Here is a 22,021-nt window from a genome sequence, read left to right on the forward strand (position 1 = left end):
ATAACACTACCCTCTCCCCAGACTGACAGTTGCTGCTGTTCAAAATGTATTTATGTTGCTCCTCCACCCACAGTGGAGACACCCTAGGACAGGAAGCGTGTTACTGGACAGATCACCATGTATCATGTACACTGGGCCTAAAAATGCTGCTTTTACAGGCGTTTGATGTTTTTTTTTTTGCCTTTAAAAGCACCGCTATGTTAGCCTATGTGTCCATGCACACATAGGCATTCACAGGTGTATTACAAGAAGTGTTAAAAAGGCTGATAAAAAGAAAAAAAAGCATAGAAAAGCATGTTCAGGAGAGGCACTAAATAAACTTTGGACACACCTAGACTAGTTTAGATGCGTTCAAGTGTTAATGCATTCCAATGGCCAGAAAAAAAATTTGTATTCCAGTCAATGGAATCCATGAACGCTTAAAATGCTTAACACGCCTAAACGTGTGTGCAATATTTAGCTTTCCTGTCAGGAGTTCTGGTGTATAGAGGAGCAAAGCAAATGCCCTGTGTGTATGAGACCTTAAAAGTAGCACTAATGAAGTTACCAAATATAAGGAATGGTAAATTGCAATTTTTTTATTTTTTTTTGTTTAAGGGATTAATACCGCTTTAAGTAGTGCTGATTATCCATATATATTGTTGTATGTTGGAAGACAGGGATAATCAATTTCTCATACTTCCTCTAAGGCCCCAATTACACAGACATTCCGTATGTCAGTTTTTCATGTTGACACAGGAAAAATGAACACCATGTATTTCAATGGGTAAGCGTATGTTAGTGAATGATTATCCATTGTGTGTGCGATCCCCACTAAAATCTATACCGAACCCTTTTCCAAGCACGCAGCCTAGGAGCCCAGGGAAAGGGGGGGGGACAAGGGCCTCTTCCCCACAACCCTGGCCTGGTGGTTGTGGGTGTCTGTGGACTGGAGGCGTATTGGGAATTTGGAAGCCCCCTGACAGATCCCCGCCCCACCCCCCCACGGGAATGAGTATGCGGTGCATCCTCATCAATGTGGGGACAAGGTTCTTTTGAGGTGCACGTCCCAATGCTCGGATAAGGGTCTGGTATGGATTTTGGGGTGGGGCTCCCCTTAAAATCCATGCCAGAACCCAAGGGCCTGGTATGGATGGGAGTTTTTTTTCCAGAATTTTTAATTGCCGGCAATAGCTTTGTTTACATTCAGCTGACAAGTCATTGGTTGCCGGCCCACTACTTAGCAACCAGCTATTCGACAAATAGAATTTGAATCGGTCGATCAATTTTCGACCGATTCAAACTCTAACTCAAAATTTCTAATGAAGTTTAAAATATTTGAAATTAATTTGAAAACTGATGTAAAAATGGATCTACATAACAAATGTAAAAACTGAAGTCCGGATGAGTTTTTCATCTGATTTTCTAACAAAAAAAAAACGTGACTGAAAGGATGAAGAAAACATCACACGTGTGAAAGGGGCCTGAAAAACAGACTTTCACCAATAAACAGGAGTTTGTAAGAAGTTGTCCTGAAGGTACTGTACCATATATAGTTCACGTTGTCTTGTCAGTATCCATTAGCAATATCATAATGGTTCCTTCTGTGACAACTTACGCGCTACTGCAAATCCTTTGTAGTCCCCTCTGACTACTTACCCCTCCTGCTTTGATCAGCTTCCTACGGAATTCCTTGGTTGGATTATTGAAGGTCAGCTTCTCACACAGCAGATGGTTTACTGGTGGATTTCCCTCCAGGTTTTTTCCCTCCAGGTTTAAAAACAAATCATATGTAAAACACACCTTCTTGGGTTCTTCCTGCACAAGAAATAACAATAACTGAATATTGCAATTTTTTTTTAAATCAAAGTTTAAAAATAATGAAGAAAATCTATAACTACCTTATTTTTAAAGTATACTTCAATTGGTAAAACGAAGCCAACACATCCAGTTTCTTCTACTTTGTAAGGGGGTTCCTTGCACACTACAAGAAATAAGATTCAACATTTCATTATTGTGTAAGCTTCCACAATAGCCTGTTTAATCCATCTTGCAATTGTGTTTTCTGAAGCTTGGGACTCCAATTTTTTACCTGCATGTAAAATAAATAGTGCATTTGATTTCCTAATGCTTTTCAACATCTCCAGATACTGTAAAACACAGGCTCTCACATCCAGTTGGTGGAATTCTACTTCCTTTGGATTGGTGGTGGACCCACAGAATGAAGGTAAAATAATTTCCTGAGTTCTATGGAATTTTGTCACTACTTTGGGCACAAATCCTGGGTTTATGCGTAGCACCAGCCTGTCTTCAAAAATTTGCAGAAAAGGCTCTTTAATGGAAAGTTCCTGAAGCTCACAAATGCATCTAGCTGTGGATATAGCCACTAAGGAGACTGTTTTGAGCGTGACCCAATTTAAGGAGGGCTCTTCTTCCCGTGACCATTTTATCCATCCCTGTAGCACAATTGACAGGTCCCATTTTGGTAAAATATTAAACAGAACAGGTTTAATTCTGGCTAACCCCTTAAAGAACCTTCTAACTGGCAGGTCTAACGCCAGGGGTTGCTCTAAAAACACTGATAGGGCCGCAATTTGTACCTTCAAAGTGCTAATGGCCAGTCCTTTATCTGTGCCGCCTTGTAAAAACTCCAAGACTGCCGGGATACTTACAGACGCCTTCTTGGCTTCTAACCAGGAACAAAAAACTTTCCAAAATTTAACATAAATTGCTTGGGTTACCTTCTTTCTATTGGAAAGAACTGTATTTACCACCCTGTCTGAGAGCCTTTTAGACTTCAAGAGGCTTTCCTCAGACACCAAGCCAATAATTTTAGAGTCTGTATTGCTGGTAACAGAATGGGCCCTGAGACAGCAGATCTTCCCTCTCGGGCAGAATGAGGGAAAGGCTCCTCTGTCAGGCCTAACAGCGTTGAAAACCATGGCCTCTTCAGCCGATATGGAACCAATAATATCATCGTGGTCCCTTCTTGAAGAAATTTCCTCAGGACTAGAGGAATAAGTTTGAATGGGGGAATGGCGTAGCAAGTGAGAAAGGCCCACTTTTGTGCCAAGGTGTCTATCCCTTTGGTCCCTACTTCTCTTTCTAGCGAGAAGTACACTGGAACCTGGGCGTTTGTTCTGTTGGCGAACAAGTCCACCTCTAGGAGACCCCACTTCTGCACTATCAGCTGAAAGATTTCCCCGTTTAGGGACCATTCCGAATCGCACACTTGGTGCTGACTCAGAAAATCTGCCAGGTGGTTGTTCACTCCTTTCAGATGGACTGCCGAGACAGACCCTAGGTTTTTCTCGGCCCAATGCAAGGTCATCCTTGTTAGTCTGATTAAGGATGGGCATTTTGTTCCTCCTTGTTTGTTAAGATACGAGACTGCTACCACGCTGTCCGAGAGGACCTGTAGGTGGTGGCCGTTCAAATCTCTGGCAAATGCTCTTAACGCTTCCCACATCACCTGCAACTCTCTCCAGTTGGCTGACCTTTGGGACTGTGCTTTCTTCCAGCGTCCTTGGGCTATTTTTGACCCCAAATGGGCCCCCCGGCCCCAAGCACTGGCACCCGTAGTGATGAGAACAGACACTGGAAGGGACCACCATAGACCCTGTACTAGGTTCTCCCCTTTTCTCCACCACCACAGAGACCTCCTCGTCTTTGAAAATAGGCGGATAGTCGTGTCTAGGTATTCTTGTGCCCCGTCCCAGCTGTTCAGGATGTCGGCCTGAAGGCACCTGAAATAGGCCCTTGCCCAAGGAACCACAGGAATAGTTGCCACCAGCAGACCCAGTCCCAACATCGCTGAGCGGAGGGAAATTGGTCAATTGTTTTGCAAAAAGGTTGCAGTCGCCTTCATCCTTTCTACTTTCTCCTCTGTGAGAAAGATTTTTTGCGTCACTGAGTCCACCAAGAAACCCAGGTACTGTAAGGCATGCGTTGGGATCAAGTGCGACTTTTCTTCGTTTACCAACAAGCCCAGTCCTTTTAGAAAAAAGTTCCCTGTAGTTGGAGTTTGGAGGGGGCAAAATAAAAGGTCGTCCAAATATGGTATGACCGCGATCCCCTTCAGTCTTAGGGGAACAAAATGCTTCCTCTAGGACTTTTGTAAATATCCTGGGGAGGAGGATAAGCCAAATGGCAGGGCCATGAACTGAAAATGTCGGGTCTGCCTTCCCCACTGAATTCGCTATCCTCAGATATTTTTGAAAGTGCGACCCGGAACCGGAAGTAGTTCGGCGGAAGTCCCCACCCTCATCCACAGGCCGGAACTCAAAGCCTGTGCCTGCCCCCCGCCTGACTCGGCCAAATATGTAATTTGGCAGTCAAGCGGGGAACGCCAGCCCTCCCTGGGCTATGGAGGAGGAGGACGCCGGTTACAGCTGCCTTCAACCTGACCGCGGGACTCCAGATATCCGCCCTCCTGACGTCAGGTACGCAGACCTCCTTCCCCTTCTCTCTTGGGCTATCCAAGTTTCAGGGGAAGGAGAGCTCCCATCCAGTCTCCTCCTCCGGTGGAGAAAGCACAAAGACTGATGGAGAAGGGACAGGAGCCGCCCTTTAAAGGTCTGATGCTGCGTTTCCTGCCTCCAGAGGTGGAGCCTATTCTCTCTAGTGCTGTCCTGGACAGACGGCTAGAGAAATTAACCTTATTAATTACTTAGGTCTCTTGCACATGAATGTAATAACTTACTAATGCTTTTACTTCAGATTTTGTAAACAGAAAGTGCCTGAGTAAAACATTTTATAAAGACCTTGCATTTATGTGCATATATGTATACATGCGTAAAATACTTTCCTCATCTTCTTCTATCTGCCAGTGTTACAATATAAACACACACATACAGTAAATTACTGCACTCAAGCACATATTCTATTTTATCTAACAGTTCAGTACTCTTTACTGTATTACTGATCTTCATGCAGCCGTGTGCATTGTTCCACAAACAATGATGTACCTGTGTTCAGATTAGGAACAAAAAGGTTTTGCTTTATGCCAGTGTGCAAGAGGCCTTCCTGAAGTACAGTTCTTTTTCCAATGTGTCGGAATGTTTTTCTCATGCTCAACATTGTAATGAAGCAGAACTTAAAAATACTTACCACGTTTAGGTTTGGAAAAGCCGTCAGGAAGCCTGAAAACCACCTTCTCCACAAAATGCTGAATATCAAACTGCTCGGGCCCGCGAACAAACACCATTAAGTCATGGGTAAATCCATCAGCAGTTGGCTTCTTCCTTAGCTGAGCACGATGTCCCAGCTCCAGCTTCACCTGAACAGTGCACTAGAAAACAAAATGTAAAAAACATGTAAATTTGCAGAAACCTTCACATTTACATGTTTCTAAGCCAAAGAGCAAATGGTTAGGCATTCTGGTAAATTCTGAGGCTTTGTTTAGACACGAGACTCTTCACTTCAGGCTGCGTTCATCTGAGCAATTCAATGTTCCTAAATTGAATTACCATTGAAGAGATTCTTTACTTTAGATGAATTGTGTACATTTAAAATGTGCAAGAAGCATCATCCTACAATAACTGACTAGATTTCTAAAACTCTGTGCATGTGGAGTTGGATCTATGAAAATACCAGTATGCACAACCATATACTACTGCACACCATTACATTATAAATAATAAAAAATAAAAAAAATAGCAAGGATGAAAAAGGAAGTACTGTTTTCTTTCAGTTCCCAGAAATGTTTGTAATGGTTTCCTAATTGCTGTTGTAAATTCACACTTATAAAATGAAAATGCAGCCATCACATCACTAGTGACATTAAAATGCCATTAGTGAAAGGGTTAACTACTCATACTCTTTATAGAAATATCTAGAACATAACAGTTATCTTTCCAAACTTGAGATCTCCCCAGCTATTCACCCATCTGTAGAAAAAGAAAGGATGATTCGCTGTAATACAAAATAAAGATTCTGTCTCTATTGGAATAATACAGACATTTTAATCTGTATTGGTTCCTCCAAAACCAGCAAGAAATGATGGAAGTCATTGTATCACAGGAAACTGAATTTAGCATTAGGCCGGGTTCACACCACAGCGATGTGGGAACGCCGCGAATCCGCGGCGTTTTCCCGCATCGCACACCTCCCACCGGCAGTTCACACTGCCCTATGCGGACGGCTGGGAGTGTCAATGATATGTTAATGACACCCCCAGATCCGTCCGCATATCACAGTGCGATCTGCAGACTCGCACAGGAATCGGATTGCATGGTGTGAACCCCCATGCGATCCGATTCTGTTGCGGACCAAAAAAAGGGTCCCGTGCGAGTTTGCTGCGGGAGCGATGCGAATTCAGCCATACTATCTGTATGGCTGAACTCGCATCGCTACGGAGATCGGATGTGATTTGCACTGCAGTGCGGGTGCGAATCACATCCGGATCTCCCCCCGCAGCAGTGTGAACCCAGCCTAAAGAGAAATGGTAGCCAAATCGTTAAATACCCTCTTGTGACAGCTAGCCATTTAGATACATTTCTCACATTACACAGCGTGACAGGTGACATTACTGATTCAACAACTCAGCTTTCCTTGTCACCCTCCACTGTCAGCCATCTCATTGGACAAAGAGTCAGCATCACTTCTGTCCACTGAGCTGACCGGGCAGAATGAAACTGACCCAGCAAGCAACCAGCCGGCGGAGGCGTTGGCTGGTTGCTCGGGCCCCCCGTTGTTTGTAATAACAGCCGAGCGGCTGCTGAGCCACATCGGTTGTTATTACAATAAAGCCGACCGTTCGCTCTAAACAACGGTACCAGCGTGATGCATGGTTAGCACTCTCACCTAGAAGTAGGAAGGGTCGCTGGTTCGAATTCCAACCAGGACATACCTGCTTGAAGTTTGCATGTTCTCCCTGTGCCTGCGTGGGTTTCCTATGGGTACTCTGGTTTCCTCCCACACGCCAAAGACATGCAGGTAGGTTAGTTGGCTTCTGTCCAAAATTAGCCCTAGTATATGAATGGGGACCTTGGATTGTGGGCTCCTTGAGAGTAGGGACCGATGTGAGTGTACAATGTACAGGGATAGGGACAATTGTAGACACTCACTCAGGTTAAACTGGATGGACTGATGTCTTTATTCAACCTTATTAACTATGTAACATGCAGCTGCAGGCATCACCCCGGTAAAACCCCTTGAAGCAATAGCAGTAATAATCGTCTAGATTGCGACCAATAATGATTTTTATGAATATGCTTATATAGCCGACAATAATCAGTCGATCCCTGGTCCAAACACACCATAGCTCATCACTACCGACAACACTAAACCCCTATTTCACAATTAGAGGCAGTGTTGTCAGCCCACCATGTGCATTTTCAGTTATGCTGTGCCTACGCACATCTACCTTGTTATCGCTGATAAGTTAAGCCCTACCACCCACCTTCAAGGATCTGTATCAAGAAATGGAAATGCATTGCTCAATACTGTCGCACGACCGTTCTCTTTATTAGAAAAACGAATGAAATTTTTTCTGCATGTACTAACATAGTGGAGCGCACTGGATTACTCTAGCAGAAACGTCTCCTAAACAAGACAATTATAAATACAACCAGTGGGGGGCATGACCAAGATGGCGACCTGAACAGACGTCTAGGAGCGGAGCTCTGCATCAACGGAGGGGATTTCATACTCATTCAAAATCCTGACCTGCCTGAGACCTCTCTAACCTGCCTGGTAGACCCGGAAGAGTAAAGGGGGCACTCGTAATTCACAACACGGGGGACCCCAGGTCCGATCATCCGGAGCAGCCGCACACGTGGGGAGGACTTCCAACATGGCGACCCAGACCCCCGAGGCAGATCCAGCCCTTGCAGAGAACGATAACTTCTCTGCACTCATGCGGTTGCCAGGCTGCACTCACCACTAAAATTTACTCCCTGCAAATTGAGATGGGCCTATTGCGAAAGGACTATGTAAAAGTCCGCCATGAAGTTGAAAGTCGCGTGGGAGACGCGGAGGATACTCTGAGGGATCACACCGCCATCCTCTAAACAGGTCCAAGTGCGCCTAAAACACCTGGAGGCAAGGTCCAAAGACACAGAGAACCGTAAGGCCGCGTACACACGCGGGGACTGTTCGCTCAACTTTGTTCGTCAAACAGTTTCAGCGGACAGTCCGCTCAAAATTAGCATGGACGGACTTGGCCACACACGACGAACGAACAGTCCGCTGAAACCGTGCACGATGACGTGAACGGCACGTACGACGGGACTAGAAAACGACGTCCTATACACTGCAATGCAACCTTCGGCGTATAAATTCTTTCTGAGCATGCGCGGAACTTAGTTTGACGAAAAAGCCTACACACGCGGGGACTGTCCGCTCAAACCAAGTTTCAGCGGACAGTTTTTCGGGATTTCCGAAAAACTTTGTTCGTCAAACTGTCCGCTGAAACTGTCCGCTGAAGCCCACACACGAGCGGACTGTCCGCTGAAACACTGTTCAGACAAAGTTGAGCGAACAGTCCCCGCGTGTGTACGCGGCCTAATAGGCGCAACAACCTACGTATTATCGGCCTCCACGAGGGCACGACGTTCACAGAACATCTTCTCCGCACGCTATTCCCCCAGGCTTCATTCTCCCCGCACTTTGTTGTGGAGAGGGCCCACAGAATGCCCACCATCCGCGGGCCTCCTGGAGCACCACCGCACACGTTCATTTTTAAATTGATGAACTTTAGAGACCGTGACCTCATACGTCGAGAGGCCAGGAAGATGGATACCGTTCGGTATGAAGCGTCCCGCCTAATGTTCTTCCCCGACTTCTCGGTTGATGCCCAAAAAAAGGCAGAAATCGTTTGATGCAGTCAAACAATCCCTCCGGTCCAACAACATCAAATACAGTATGATGTTTCCCGCACGTCTGCGGGTGATGGATGGGGAATCAACCCGTTTTTTTACAACATCAGAAGAAGCGGCAAGGTGGGTGGATGCCCAATCGCACGAATAAGCTGAAGAATCTGCGGATGGAGATCTGCTCCGGGATATGTGAGTTGATACTTCTAATGCTCTGTCCTTTTTACTATGCCTACACATGAAACTGGGAGACCCTTTCACAGTGGATGACGCCTTCTCTCCCTTTCATTCTCTGTCCCCCTCTAAGTGACTGAGCCGGGGGGGGGGAGATGGCAGCTGATTTTACTTATGCCTCACATGCCTTAGGTCCCAGCATAGACGAAGGGCTGCTGTATGGAACATGGATAACTTCCGCCAATATACCCTGCACTAATAGCCACTGCATTGGTGGTCCTCCTCGTGGCGGTGAGGTGTCCATATTTATGCTTGCTCCAACCTGTACCTGTTTCGGCACTTGTGACTTGGCTGCTTGCCGGCAATGCCGGTACAGACAGTTATGTAGAAGCATGGCCAAAAACACAGGGAATGCTGGAGGAGACCACTGCGGTGACTGCCAGCCCTGCTGCTGTCCATTTGTGTGGGTAGCTACTCTGCATGTTCTCTTTATATGTGCCATAGGTGCTGCTGGCATACGAGCAGTTGGACTCCTCACCAAGATGACGCAGATACTGGCATCACATTCGGTTGCTGTGGTGATCTTGGCTGGGACTTCAACATGGTTCCGTGCCCTAATATGGACAAATTGGCTCCCAACCTGGCCACGGAATCTACACTTTCCCACTGGGCAGCAGCGATGGGCCTCACAGATGTCTGGAGGTGGAAGTACCCTAGGACCAGGGGATACACATGTAGCTCTCCTACATATACAGTGGTGTGAAAAAGTGTTTGCCCCCTTCCTCATTTCCTGTTCCTTTGCATGTTTGTCACACTTAAGTGTTTCGGAACATCAAACCAATTTAAACAATAGTCAAGGACAACACAAGTAAACACAAAATGCAATTTGTAAATGAAGGTGTTTATTATTAAAGGTGAAAAAAAATCCAAACCATCATGGCCCTGTGTGAAAAAGTGATTGCCCCCTAAACCTAATAACTGGTTGGGCCACCCTTAGCAGCAACAACTGCAACCAAGCGTTTGCGATAACGTGCAATGAGGCTTTTACAGCGTCCTGGAGGAATTTTGGCCCACTCATCTTTGCAGAATTGTCCTAATTCAGTTACATTAGAGGGTTTTCGAGCATGAACGGCCTTTTTAAGGTCATACCACAACATCTCAATAGGATTCAGGTCAGGACTTTGGCTAGGCCACTCCAAGGTCTTCATTTTGTTTTTATTCAGCCATTTGGTGGTGGACTTGCTGGTGTGTTTAGGATCATTGTCCTGCTGCAGAACCCAAGTTCGTTTCAGCTTGAGTACACGAAGAGATGGTCGGACATTCTCCTTCAGGATCTCTTGGTAGACAGCAGAATTCATAGTTCCTTTTATCACGGCAAGTCTTCCAGGTCCTGAAGCAGCAAAACAGCCCCAGACCATCACACTACCACCAACATATTTTACTGTTGGTATAATGTTCTTTTTATGAAATGCAGTGTTCCTTCTACGCCAGATATACTTGGACACACACCTTCCAAAGAGTTCCACTTTTGTCTCATCGGTCCACAGAATGTTGTCCCAAAAGTCTTGGGGATCATCAAGATGTGTTGTGGAGAAATTGAGACGAGCTTTGATGTTCTTTTTGCTCAGCAGTGGTTTTCTCCTTGGAACTCTGCCATGCAGGCCATTTTTGCCCAGTCTTTTCCTGATGGTGGAGGCATGAACGCTGACCTTAACTGAGGCAAGTGAGGCCTGCAGTTCCTTGGACGTTGTTGTGGGGTCTTTTGTGACCTCTTGGATGAGTCGTCGCTGTGCTCTTGGGGTAATTTTGGGCGGCCGGCCACTCCTGGGAAGGTTCACCACTGTTCCATGTCTTCGCCATTTGTGGATAATGGCTCTCACTGTGGTTCACTGGATTCCCAAAGCTTTGGAAATGGCTTTATAACCCTTTCCAGACTGATAGATGTCAATTACTTTCTTTCTCAATTGTTCCTAAATTTCTTTGGGTCTCGGCATGATGTGTAGCTTTTAAGGATCTTCTGGTGGACCTTACTGTGTCAAGCAGCTCCTATTTAAGTGATGCCTTGATTGTGAACAGGTGTGGCAATAATCAGGCCTGGGTGTGGCTAGAGAAATTGAACTCAGGTGTGGACAACCACAGTTATAGTATGTTTTAACAAGGGGGGCAATCACTTTTTCACACAGGGCCATGATGGTTTGGATTTTTTTTCACCTTTAATAATAAACACCTTCATTTACAAATTGCATTTTGTGTTTACTTGTGTTGTCCCTGACTATTGTTTAAATTGGTTTGATGTTCCGAAACACTTAAGTGTGACAAACATGCAAAGGAACAGGAAATGAGGAAGGGGGCAAACACTTTTTCACACCACTGTACAGCTATGTCACGTATTGACCTTATATATGTCAGCAGCCCTGGTTTGTCAAGGGTGCAGGGGATATCTGTCCTCCCTAGGGAGATCTCGGACCACACGCCTATCCTTTTGAAACTACACACCAGGGTGAGCCCGGGTGACTCCCTTTTTGCGCCTTTTAAGGTACTGGGTCTTGGATGAGCGGGTTGAGCCTGTGGTGGAATCGACCATTGTGACCTACTGGGCTCCTGACCCTGTTGGTACGGAGATGATCACCAGATGGGTACAGTTCAAACACCACATCCGGCAACAATATAAAAATGCTCACATGGTCGGCACGCTTATCCTCCCGGGCTTCGCATGAGCAGGCTGAGACCTCTGCCCAGAGGTTAGAGAGTGAGTACATTGGGAGTGGGGGGGGAGGCCAGGAGAAAAGACTTGCTTGTGGCCCTGAGGGAAGTACAGCTTCTCCAGCTCTCGGCGGCAAAGAAACAATTGCTATTCCAATCACAAAGAGTGTTCAAACAAGGGGCGAGATCAGGCCGCATGCTTGCATGGCTCTCTAGGGAGCCAGCTGACACTACCCACATAGCCAATATGAAAGACGGGTCTGGGAGGTTACTGACTGATTCAGGAGAAATAAATACCCAATTCGCTACCTACTATAGGAACTTATATTCCTCTAGGGATGCATATACCCCTGCTGAACTCCACTCCTTCCTAGATAACATTCAATTTCCCATGTTATCAGAGGAAGCCCAACTGCAATTAGATTCACCCATCACCCTGGGGGAGGTCCGGGCAGCGATCTCCTTGATGCAGGCTGGCAAGACCCCGGGGGATGATGGCTTCCCAGCCGAGTTCTTTAAGACACACTGTGATTTACTGCCTGCCAGATTGAGGGGAACCCTCCTGACCTCTCTTAGTGAAAACACCTTGCCTCCCTCTATGATAAGGGCTATGATAGTGGTCATTCCCAAACCTAGGAAGGATCCAGAGCTATGCTTATCATACAGACCAATCTCAATGCTAAATGTGGATACAAAAATTCTAACCAAGGTGCTGGCTAATCGCCTTCACGCAGTCATACTTTCTTTGATACATGGGGATCAGACCAGTTTTATGCCTGGTAAAGGAACAGATGTAAACCTGAGGAGACTGTTTACGGTGATGGACCGGGTGGCTGGGAGGGGGGGGAGAGGAAGTACGGTAAATGCATCGTTAGACACTGAGAAAGCCTTTGACTCGTGGAGTGGGACTACCTGTGGAGTGTGTTGCAGAGATTTGGCCTAGTCCCGTCATTTATTGCGTGGCTCCGGATGCTGTACTCCAACCCGTCAGCTAGGATCCGGACGAATGGTCTGCTTTCTGCACTGTTCCCGCTCCACCGAGGCACCAGGCAGGGATGCCCCCTCTCCCCAGCTCTCTTCGCCATGGCTATTGAGCCCCTGGACATTCTGCTCAGATCCTCATTGACGGTAGCCGGCATATCGATCTACCCCATTGTCGAAAAAGTTTCCATGTATGCGGACGACACCCTTCTATACCTTAAAGTGGAAGTAAACTCCCCTATCGTTTTCAGCCAAGGAAGCTGCCATCTTTGCCTCAGTTTAATCTTCAACTGCTATGGTGCTACACATGTGATTCGTTATGACACCATAGGGATGCACCGAATGGATTTTTTGGTGCCGAAACCGATACCGAAAATGAAAAATACACTAGGCCGAAACCGATACCGAAACAGCACCGATACCGAAAATGACTGTTTTTAAAAAATATTTTTATACAGGAGGTGGTCAGAGACTGGGGACATGGTACAGGAGGTGGTCAGAGACTGGGGACATGGTACAGGAGGTGGTCAGAGACTGGGGACATGGTACAGGAGGTGGTCAGAGACTGGGGACATGGTACAGGAGGTGGTCAGAGACTGGGGACATGGTACAGGAGGTGGTCAGAGACTGGGGACATGGTACAGGAGGTGGTCAGAGACTGGGGACATGGTACAGGAGATGGTCAGAGACTGGGGACATGGTACAGGAGATGGTCAGAGACTGGGGACATGGTACAGGAGGTGGTCAGAGACTGCATGCATGGTACAGGAGGTGGTCAGAGACTGCATGCATGGTACAGGAGGTGATCAGAGACTGGGGACACGGTACAGGAGATGGTCAGAGACTGGGGACACGGTACAGGAGATGGTCAGAGACTGGAGACACGATACAGGAGATGGTCAGAGACTGGGGACACGGTACAGGAGATGGTCAGAGACTGGGGACACGGTACAGGAGATGGTCAGAGACTGGGGACACGGTACAGGAGATGGTCAGAGACTGGGGACACGGTACAGGAGATGGTCAGAGACTGGGGACACGGTACAGGAGATGGTCAGAGACTGGGGACACGGTACAGGAGATGGTCAGACTGGGGACACGGTACAGGAGATGGTCAGACTGGGGACACGGTATAGGAGATGGTCAGAGACAGAGGACGTGGTACAGGAGATGGTCAGAGACTGGGGACGTGGTACAGAAGATGGTCAGACTGGGGACATGGTACAGGAGATGGTCAGAGACAGAGGACGTGGTACAGGAGGCATCCCCCATTGCAGCCAGTGTGCCCCATTGCAGCCAGTGTACCCAATTGCAGCCAGTGTGCCCAATTGCAGCCAACTGCAGCTAGTGTGCCCCATTGCAGCCAATTGCAGCCAGTGTGCCCCATTGCAGCCAGTGTGCCCCATTGCAGCCAGTGTGTCCCATTGCAGCCTGTGTGCCATTTTGCAGCCAGCCTGTGCACTGTGTGCAGGGAAGAGAGCCGCCTCCGCCGCCTGTTTGATAACAGCGCCGGGAACATCACAGCTTTCATTTGAATAGCTGTGTGTTCCCGGCCGCGCCGTCACACGCAGCCCCTCTCCCTTGTCCGGGCACTTTGATAGACAGATCATCCGTCCAATCCTGCGGATGATCTGTCTATCTAAGTGCCCGGACAAGGGGGAGGGGCTGTGCGTGACGGCACGCGGCCGGGAACACACAGCTATTGAAATGAAAGCTGTGATGTTCCCCGCGCTGTGATCAAACAGGCGGCGGAGGTGGCTCTCCTGCGCTATACACCCCCCATGATGGGCGTCACCAGGGGCGGAGCCCCGCTCCCACCCAGGCCACGCCCCATTTTCGGCTCCATTATCGGCCGTTTTTCTCTTTCGGCAAATTGCCGAAAAGGGCATTTTCGGCCGATATGTTTTTTCGGTGCATCACTAGACACCAGCCATTGGATGGTTTGATAGTTTGGCCGAGAACACAGCCAATGTGCAGTTAGCATTCCCGGCATGCCTTTTTTTTTTAACTGTTTAAATCAATGGGTTTACTTCCACTTTAAAGACCCTCATAACTCCCTACTGGCAGCCCTGGAACTGATTGAATCTTTTGGAAAATATTCTGGCATTAGAATCAATTGGGATAAATCAGTTCTATTCCCGCTAAATCCAGGTGAACCTCCTCTGGGGCTCCCTGCTCCTCTCCAATTGGTTAGATAGTTTTAAATATCTAGGCATTCAAATCCATAGGCACTTACCACAATACCTAGAATCTAATGTCCAACCAGTTCTGCACAGGTTTATCCAGAAAACTTCTATCTGGAAAAGCCTACCACTTACGCCTGTGGGGCGAGTGAACTTAATTAAAATGTCTTTTCTCCCTAATTTCTTATATGTGTTTAGGAACACCCCTATAATTATACCCAATTCTTTTTTCAAGAAACTAGAACAAACAATAGGCTCGTTTATATGGCAGTGAGCGTGCAGAGAGTAGTCAAGTCTACACTCCAGTTAGCACTCTCAGAAGGCGGGCTTGCCCTCCCGAATTTTAGGAAATACTATTGGGCGGCGGTCCAAGTGCCCGTACAGTGGCAGTTTACACAGGATCAATCCAATCCTTCGGTTAACCTAGAGGCAGCTATAGTGAGCTCCTACTCGGAACTGAGTACTCTAGTATACAGAGGGCCTAAATTAACCACACAAACCACCACCCCCATGAGAACCACAGTAAAAAGGTGTGGAAACAAGTCTCTAATCACCTAGAGAAACCGCAGACGTTTTCTCCCCACACACCCCTCTGGGGCAACCCGTTCATGCCCCATTTGTGCGCGGTGCACCCGCAGACGTGGGCCAGATACGGAATAAGAACGCTAAAAGACATCATGCCCTAGGGACGCCTGTCATCCTTTGGGAGACTCAAGGGCAAGTTTTAGCTTCCCCCTGGATGTACTTCAGATTCTTGCAATTGAGACATGCCCTCAGAGCACAGTTCCCAGGTCCCATCAAAGTAGAACCCCACTTGGTTGAATGACTATTGACATCACGCATAATAGATCTACATTCGACTCACATGTGCGGGTGACAATGGGGCCAGTAGGGCGTTTTCAGCCTGGCATCGCAACCTCCCAACACTGACAGAGGAAGATTGGTCAGAGGGCTTACAACAGTTTATCCCTCTCATGATCTCTGCTAGGGATAAATTTGTTCAGTTAAAATGTTTGCATAGGGTGCATTATACGCCCCAAAGACTGGCACGGATGTTTCCTACCTCTGACGATAAATGCCCTAAATGTAACGGGGAAGTGGGTAACTACATACATATGGTTTGGCAGTGCGCACGGGTGCAGAAATTCTGGCAGGCAGTGGCTGCTGACATCTCTTTGATTAGTGGCATACCTATTGGGCTTGATCCCCTGGTCCTATTGCTGAGTATATCAGACAACTTACCCGCATCTACTCACAAGAAGCTGTTTATTTTTTACACTGTATACTATGCCAGGAAAACAATTCTACTTTAATGGAAGGCAGCAGAGCCACCTAGGGTGTCTACATGGAGGGAGCTTGTGAATAAGGCCCTCCCCCTCTATAAGCTGACTTACATGGGCTGTAACTGTCCTAAGAAATTCAATAAAATATGGGCGTCATGGGTAGAGGCCAGACACCTTACAGTGTGATTGCGGAGGCTGGCTACACGCCTCCAGTGACTTTAATAACCCTCTTGGGAGTAACCTGACTTCTTCTGGTCCTGGTGATGCTGAGCGCTGCTGCCACCATACGTCCCCTCATCTCCTCTCTCCCCCCCCTTCCGCCCCTTCCTCTTTCCAATAGTCCAAGACACTTGGAGATCACTTGAGTGGAGAGACTTTTGCACCACAAATTCACTGTTCCACCATACAGCTTTATTGTGTTCTGTGACACTTTCACTGCATTATCCACTTCTTGGACTATTATATTTGTTACCTTGAACAATAGCATCACTGGTTTACATATTGATGTTTTCTTGCTATAAATTATACAGCATGCACATTAGCACTTTATTTAATCACTGGTTTTGATCACTGGTTTACACCATTGTACAAGTGGAATTTTAACTTTTTTTTGTTTCACATATCGATTGTTCTTTTGGTTCATCAATTTATTTATTGTATAGTGATATTTTTATGCACTTTAGTAATTTATTTGTCGCTATAGAGATATTTTATGCACTTGAGCACTTTATCTAAATATTTTTTACTAGTTTTTCACATTGCCTGAATAGAGATATATTCTCGTGGGACACTCCTTTTTCTGCACCTCTTTGTGGGAGCGCAACACCATTTTTTCAATATCAAGCTTATATCTATATGAGAGTGTTTAACTCATAAGGTGTGTGCAGCATCCAATCAGGTGTTATATATTTTTTCATTCTACATACAGCGCAGGAACTCTTACATATACACTTGCAAAGCAGCTCCATTCACTTGAATGGAGTATAATCCTGGCTGTGACTATGAATCAAAGCATGGTGCCCGCAGCATGTGTAAACTAAGGATGAGCTCAGGTGTTTGCAACTTCACATGGCTGCGCCCACCAGGAAGCTGACACTCCACAGCGCTAATCACTGGCAGTGAGACATTTCCCAATCCGTGGCTGAACAGATCATGAAATGTCTCACTAACTGTGATTAGTGCTGCGGAGCGTCAGATTCCTGGCAGGCATGTGAAGTTGCAAACATGCCTGAACTCATCTTTAGTATAAACCCTCCAGCCGCTGACTCTGCAGCTTAAGGAGATAGTGGTTGTGGGGAGGTAAAAGCGCACGTCAACCCTAGGGTTTTATTGCTCCACTCCCCCATCCTCACGTAAGCAAACCCTAAGGGCTCATTCACACAGGTCCTTTGGTCATGTGAATGAGTGGTTTGTTTATGCGGCTGGAGCTTCCTGTTAGACCCCATACACACTATACAACTTTTGTTGTCTGATTTCCTTTAGATTTACCAAAGCCATGTAATGCAAGGGCATACCTAATTGCACAAAAATTGAAACTCTTAAAAGGGGTTGTAAAGGTAAATGTTTTTTCACCTTAATGCATTCTATGCATTAAGGTGAAAAAACATCTCACACTGCCTGCGCCCCCAGCCCCCCCCGTTTTACTTACCTCACCCCTCAAAAATCCCGCGCTCGCCCCCGCCGTCGTCTTCACCGCTCAGCATGGTCGCTGATTGGCTGGAGTGGATGGATGGAAAGCAGCGTAGCCATTGGCTTGCGCTGCTGTCAATCGCATCCACTGACGCGGAGCGCCGGGGGGCGGGGCCATGTGATACAGCGAGCGACTATAGCCGCCGGCTGTATCATGGGAGCGCGCCCGCAGGTGCTTCTCACCATGCAAGGGAGCTTGCATGAATGTGAGAAGTACCTGCGGGAGGAAGCCGAGACAGCCGCCGAGGGACCCCAGAAGAGCAGGTTCGGGGCCACTCTGTGCAAAACGAGCTGCACACTGGAAGTATAACATGTTTGTTATTTTAAAAAATAAAAATTTTTACTTTACAATCCCTTTAAAGTTTAACCTCATATAATATGGAGAAGAAACAAACATCCAAAGACGAATATTTGATATTACAATACATTTACTAGAGGTGCGCATCTTCACTGGTCTCACGATTCAATTACGATTATCTGATCAACAATTCGATTCGATGATGCATCACGATTACCGACGAACTCCCATTTCCACCCTGCCATCTTCTGGGACACATCACAGGTCCCAAAACATTGCACGGCCATTCAGGACAGCGCAGTGAGACATGCTCACCCGGCTGTGAAGCTGCAAGCTGTCACAGCCGGATGCCCACAGTAGTATTGCCAGCGCCGTGGACAAGCGGGGGAGAGAATGGAGGGTTTGGGTGGCCACGTTGCTGGATTGTGGGACAGGTGAGTGACTTTTTATTAAAAGAAGATACACTTTTTTTGTAGCTGCTGACTTTTCATAAAGAGATTTACTGGAACTTTGAATTAAAAATAACCTCACTCCCTTAACCACTTCAGCCCTGGAAGATTTGGCTGCTGAATGACCAGGCCATTTTTTTGCGATTCGACACTGTTACTTTAACTGACAATTGCGCAGTCGTGCGGCGTTGCACCCAAACAAAATTAACGTCCTTTTTGATGTCATGTTTTCCCCCACAAATAGAGCTTTCTTTTGGTGGTATTTGATCATCTGTGTTTTTTTTTGAAAAAAAAAAACAAATTTTTTACTTTTTGCTATAACAAATATCCCCCTTTTTTTCAAGGAGGACAAAAGGGATCACTGGTGCTCAATAAGGGGGGAGAGATGGGGGGTCCTGGTGCTTAGTGAGGGGAGATGGGAGGGTTCCCGGGGCCTAGTGGGGAGAGATAGGAGGCTAAAGTGCTTAGTGAGGGGAGATAGGGGTCCTGGTGCCTAATTGGGGAAGTTTGGAGGCACTGTCAGTCAGTGGGGGAGGGGGGCACTGGTGCTCCTTACCTGGCTGCTTGATCCATATGGAATTCTGTAGAAGAATCACCCCCCTCTCACTTTTCTTGTCTGTTGCTTTTTCTCATCTCATCTAAAAGGGATGCTGGGGATGCCAGTGCAGTGATAGCTCAGACATTTCACAAAAGAAAACTTCCTCTGCTCACTTCTCTGCCAGGCTCTGACTGATGACATAATCTATTGCAGAGCCCAGCAGAGGAAGCCAGGAAGATCACGGTACAAAGAATGTGATGGGCAGGCCCCCTGTGCACCCATTGGCTGGGTAGGCAGCAGCTGCTCTGCCAATGGGTATCTCAAGTTCCCTCATTAGTCCCTCCCTACTGTGTCCTGACATCGCTCCGGAGTCCCAGCCTACTAGCCTAATGAACTATGTGGGCGGGCTAGTAGTACGGGACTAATCTCTATTAAAAGGGAATAGCAACAACCCTTATGTACACCGACTTATCTGACTGAGCATAGGCACCTCTGATGTAACTGCCCGATCCTGGCCCGCCTCTCTGCTCTCAAGGCTCACGTCTCTCCTGATGTCAGCAGGAATTCTCAGCCCCGCCCACCTCTTCTGATTTAATAGTGACAGTCAGTGGGCGGGGCTGAGAATTCTCCGCTGACATGAGGAGAGCTGGAAGTGAGCCGGAGATCATTTTACACAATAAGGGATACGCTCGGAGCGGGCGGGGCACTAACGTCACGGTAATTGATATCTACTGTCGCATGCATCGATGCCGCATCGGGGAATGGCGATGCATTGGTACAGCGATTAATTTCAGCACCCCTAAAACATGGCCACTCGTCCACACCTGTTAGATTAGGATCTGCATCTGTGTTCATACAGCCACTGCATCTCCAGAGAGTAAAGCTGGATACACACTATACAATTTTCTGTAGATTTTTTTTTTTCCTTCAGGTTTACCAAAACCATATAATATGAGAAATATATAATTCGAGGAATAAGGTTTTTGTGATTTTGCACACTTACAACAAGGTTATTTAGAAAAAATATAAATTTATTAGAAAAAAATATTAAAAACAAACATCCATAGACAAAGATTTGATATTATAGTGCATTTTCAGGTGCAAACTGATTCGATCTCCACATGTTTCGCCTTGGTTATTGGCTTCTTCAAGAGAATTTTGATATCAAGCACAGCCGCGGATTGGGAAAGGTCTCACTGCCTACGATTAGCGATGAGAAGCATCATCTTCCTGGAAGGCATGTGGAGCTGCGAACGTGCCTGAGCTCTTCTTTAGGGTCCATACAAGTGCACCCACACACCTGTCAAATAAGGACTTGCGGCTGTGTTCATAAAGACGCAGCATCCCCCATAGGGTAACATAGGCTGCCTGCACACAGCCTCAGCCACATAAACCTCTGAGTCATGCTACATCACCCATACGAATGAGCCCCAACTCCTCATTTACACACACAGCTTTATTTAGGAACTCAATACAGCGTTGGGTTTTAGATTTGGCAGGAATTGTGGAAGTTATGTTGTGTTTGTGGCCACTAATATTGGTTTTAGTTTATTTTTAGCGGAAATATTGCTTGTGTCGGGTAGACTGTACAGGGCCCTGGGATTTCTCCCAGCAGTCCTGTATACTATGAGGAAGGTCCCCCTCCTTCATAGGGGACACCTGAATGGTGCACACAATGATGTTCTCATTCAAAGTAGATGGCTGGCAGGTATGAGAGTGACAAATGACAAAAGGCTGGAGCCCCCAATGAATGGTGTCCTTCTGCTGGGGCCCCTCTGCTCCAGTATAGGGCCCATTTTTCCTCTATACAAGTGGCCCACACGTTCCCATTGTTGTTCTCCTCTGCTCTGTCAACACAATAAGCCGGCTCTATGTACCTGGCCCTCATTCTCCTTCTATCAGACAAGCTGCTCTCCCCCTCTCGCTCACTGATTCTCTTGTTCAGTACCTGACTGTCCATGTCTCTGCGCTCAGATGGTTTCCTTCCTCTCGTGCTCCTCACGGCGCCTACGGCCTCATCCTCCCCTATTACGGCCCTTATGCTTGCGACTTGTTCAGCACAACCAGACCAAAAAAATATAGAAATGCACCGAATCCGCGAACTCCACACAGCCCCCCCGAATAGGCCCGAAACCCCCTTCTGAGCTTAATGGATCAATCCGCCTGCCGATGCCACAGCCGGGATACCGGAATGTACCATCTTGAATCTGACCGATCCTTAGGTTGGTGCAAGGCGCAGTGTTTCCTGCCAGGAAGAGATTACAGAGAAAGAAGCAGACGGCAAATCGATCCGATAGGCGGAGAGGTTGTGACTGACGTCTTAGTCCACCAATAGCTAGCACTCGAGAGTTTCCATAGCGATAGCAGGTTCCTGTGTTCTGCCGATATGTTGTCGAATACTGTCCCGTCAGATAATGTCCGCCCTGTACTGCGCTTGCGCAGTACGAAGGACAAGGAGACGCCGAAAGTCTCCGTAGATGAACGGCGCCTGCGCACTTAATAGTACCTTCTGCCCTCGGTCCAGGTTCAAGCCCCACCATCCAAGTGGACATAGAGTCAGAATAAAAATTTGCCGAGACATTCGGCATCTCCTTGTCCTCCGTACTGCGCAAGCACTGCGTCTGCGCAGTACGGGGCGGACACTATCCAATGGGGGGACATGTCTCGTCAGAACACAGAGAAAGGTCCCCTGGTGTTTCGTCACATATGGCGACCCATTGCATTTGGCTAGCCGCTGGACTGCGCATGCGTGCTGCCGCCATATGCGTTCCAACAATGAGGCGATCTGCGCTTGCGCAGAATTTTGTGGCCACACCCCTGAGTCCAGGTTCAAGCCCCACCATCCAAGTGGACATAAGAGTCAGGTTATATTTATTCTGAGCGAAGAGAGGCCGTGCCCGAAGTGTGGCGAGGGGGGCCCTGTGGCAA

At 47.2% G+C, this 22,021-nt stretch overlaps 1 pseudogene across 1 annotated transcript in view; it reads right to left on the bottom strand.

Annotated features, from left to right (window-relative positions):
• LOC143974681 (protein ENL-like) overlaps window positions 1-21,401 on the bottom strand; it is a 30,987-nt pseudogene extending 9,586 nt beyond the window's left edge. The window contains exons 1-4 of the transcript XR_013272261.1: window positions 21,042-21,401; window positions 5,089-5,269; window positions 1,881-1,963; window positions 1,639-1,797 (exon numbers count right to left, since the gene is read on the bottom strand). The product of XR_013272261.1 is annotated as a protein ENL-like (transcript). The remainder of the gene's footprint in view (window positions 1-1,638; window positions 1,798-1,880; window positions 1,964-5,088; window positions 5,270-21,041) is intronic.
• Window positions 21,402-22,021: the final 620 nt, after the last annotated feature.

This window comes from Lithobates pipiens, unplaced genomic scaffold (genome assembly GCF_037356315.1).
Source record: "Lithobates pipiens isolate NorthernLeopardFrog02 unplaced genomic scaffold, aLitPip1_a1.2 Scaffold_13, whole genome shotgun sequence".
Lineage (NCBI taxonomy): Eukaryota > Metazoa > Chordata > Amphibia > Anura > Ranidae > Lithobates > Lithobates pipiens.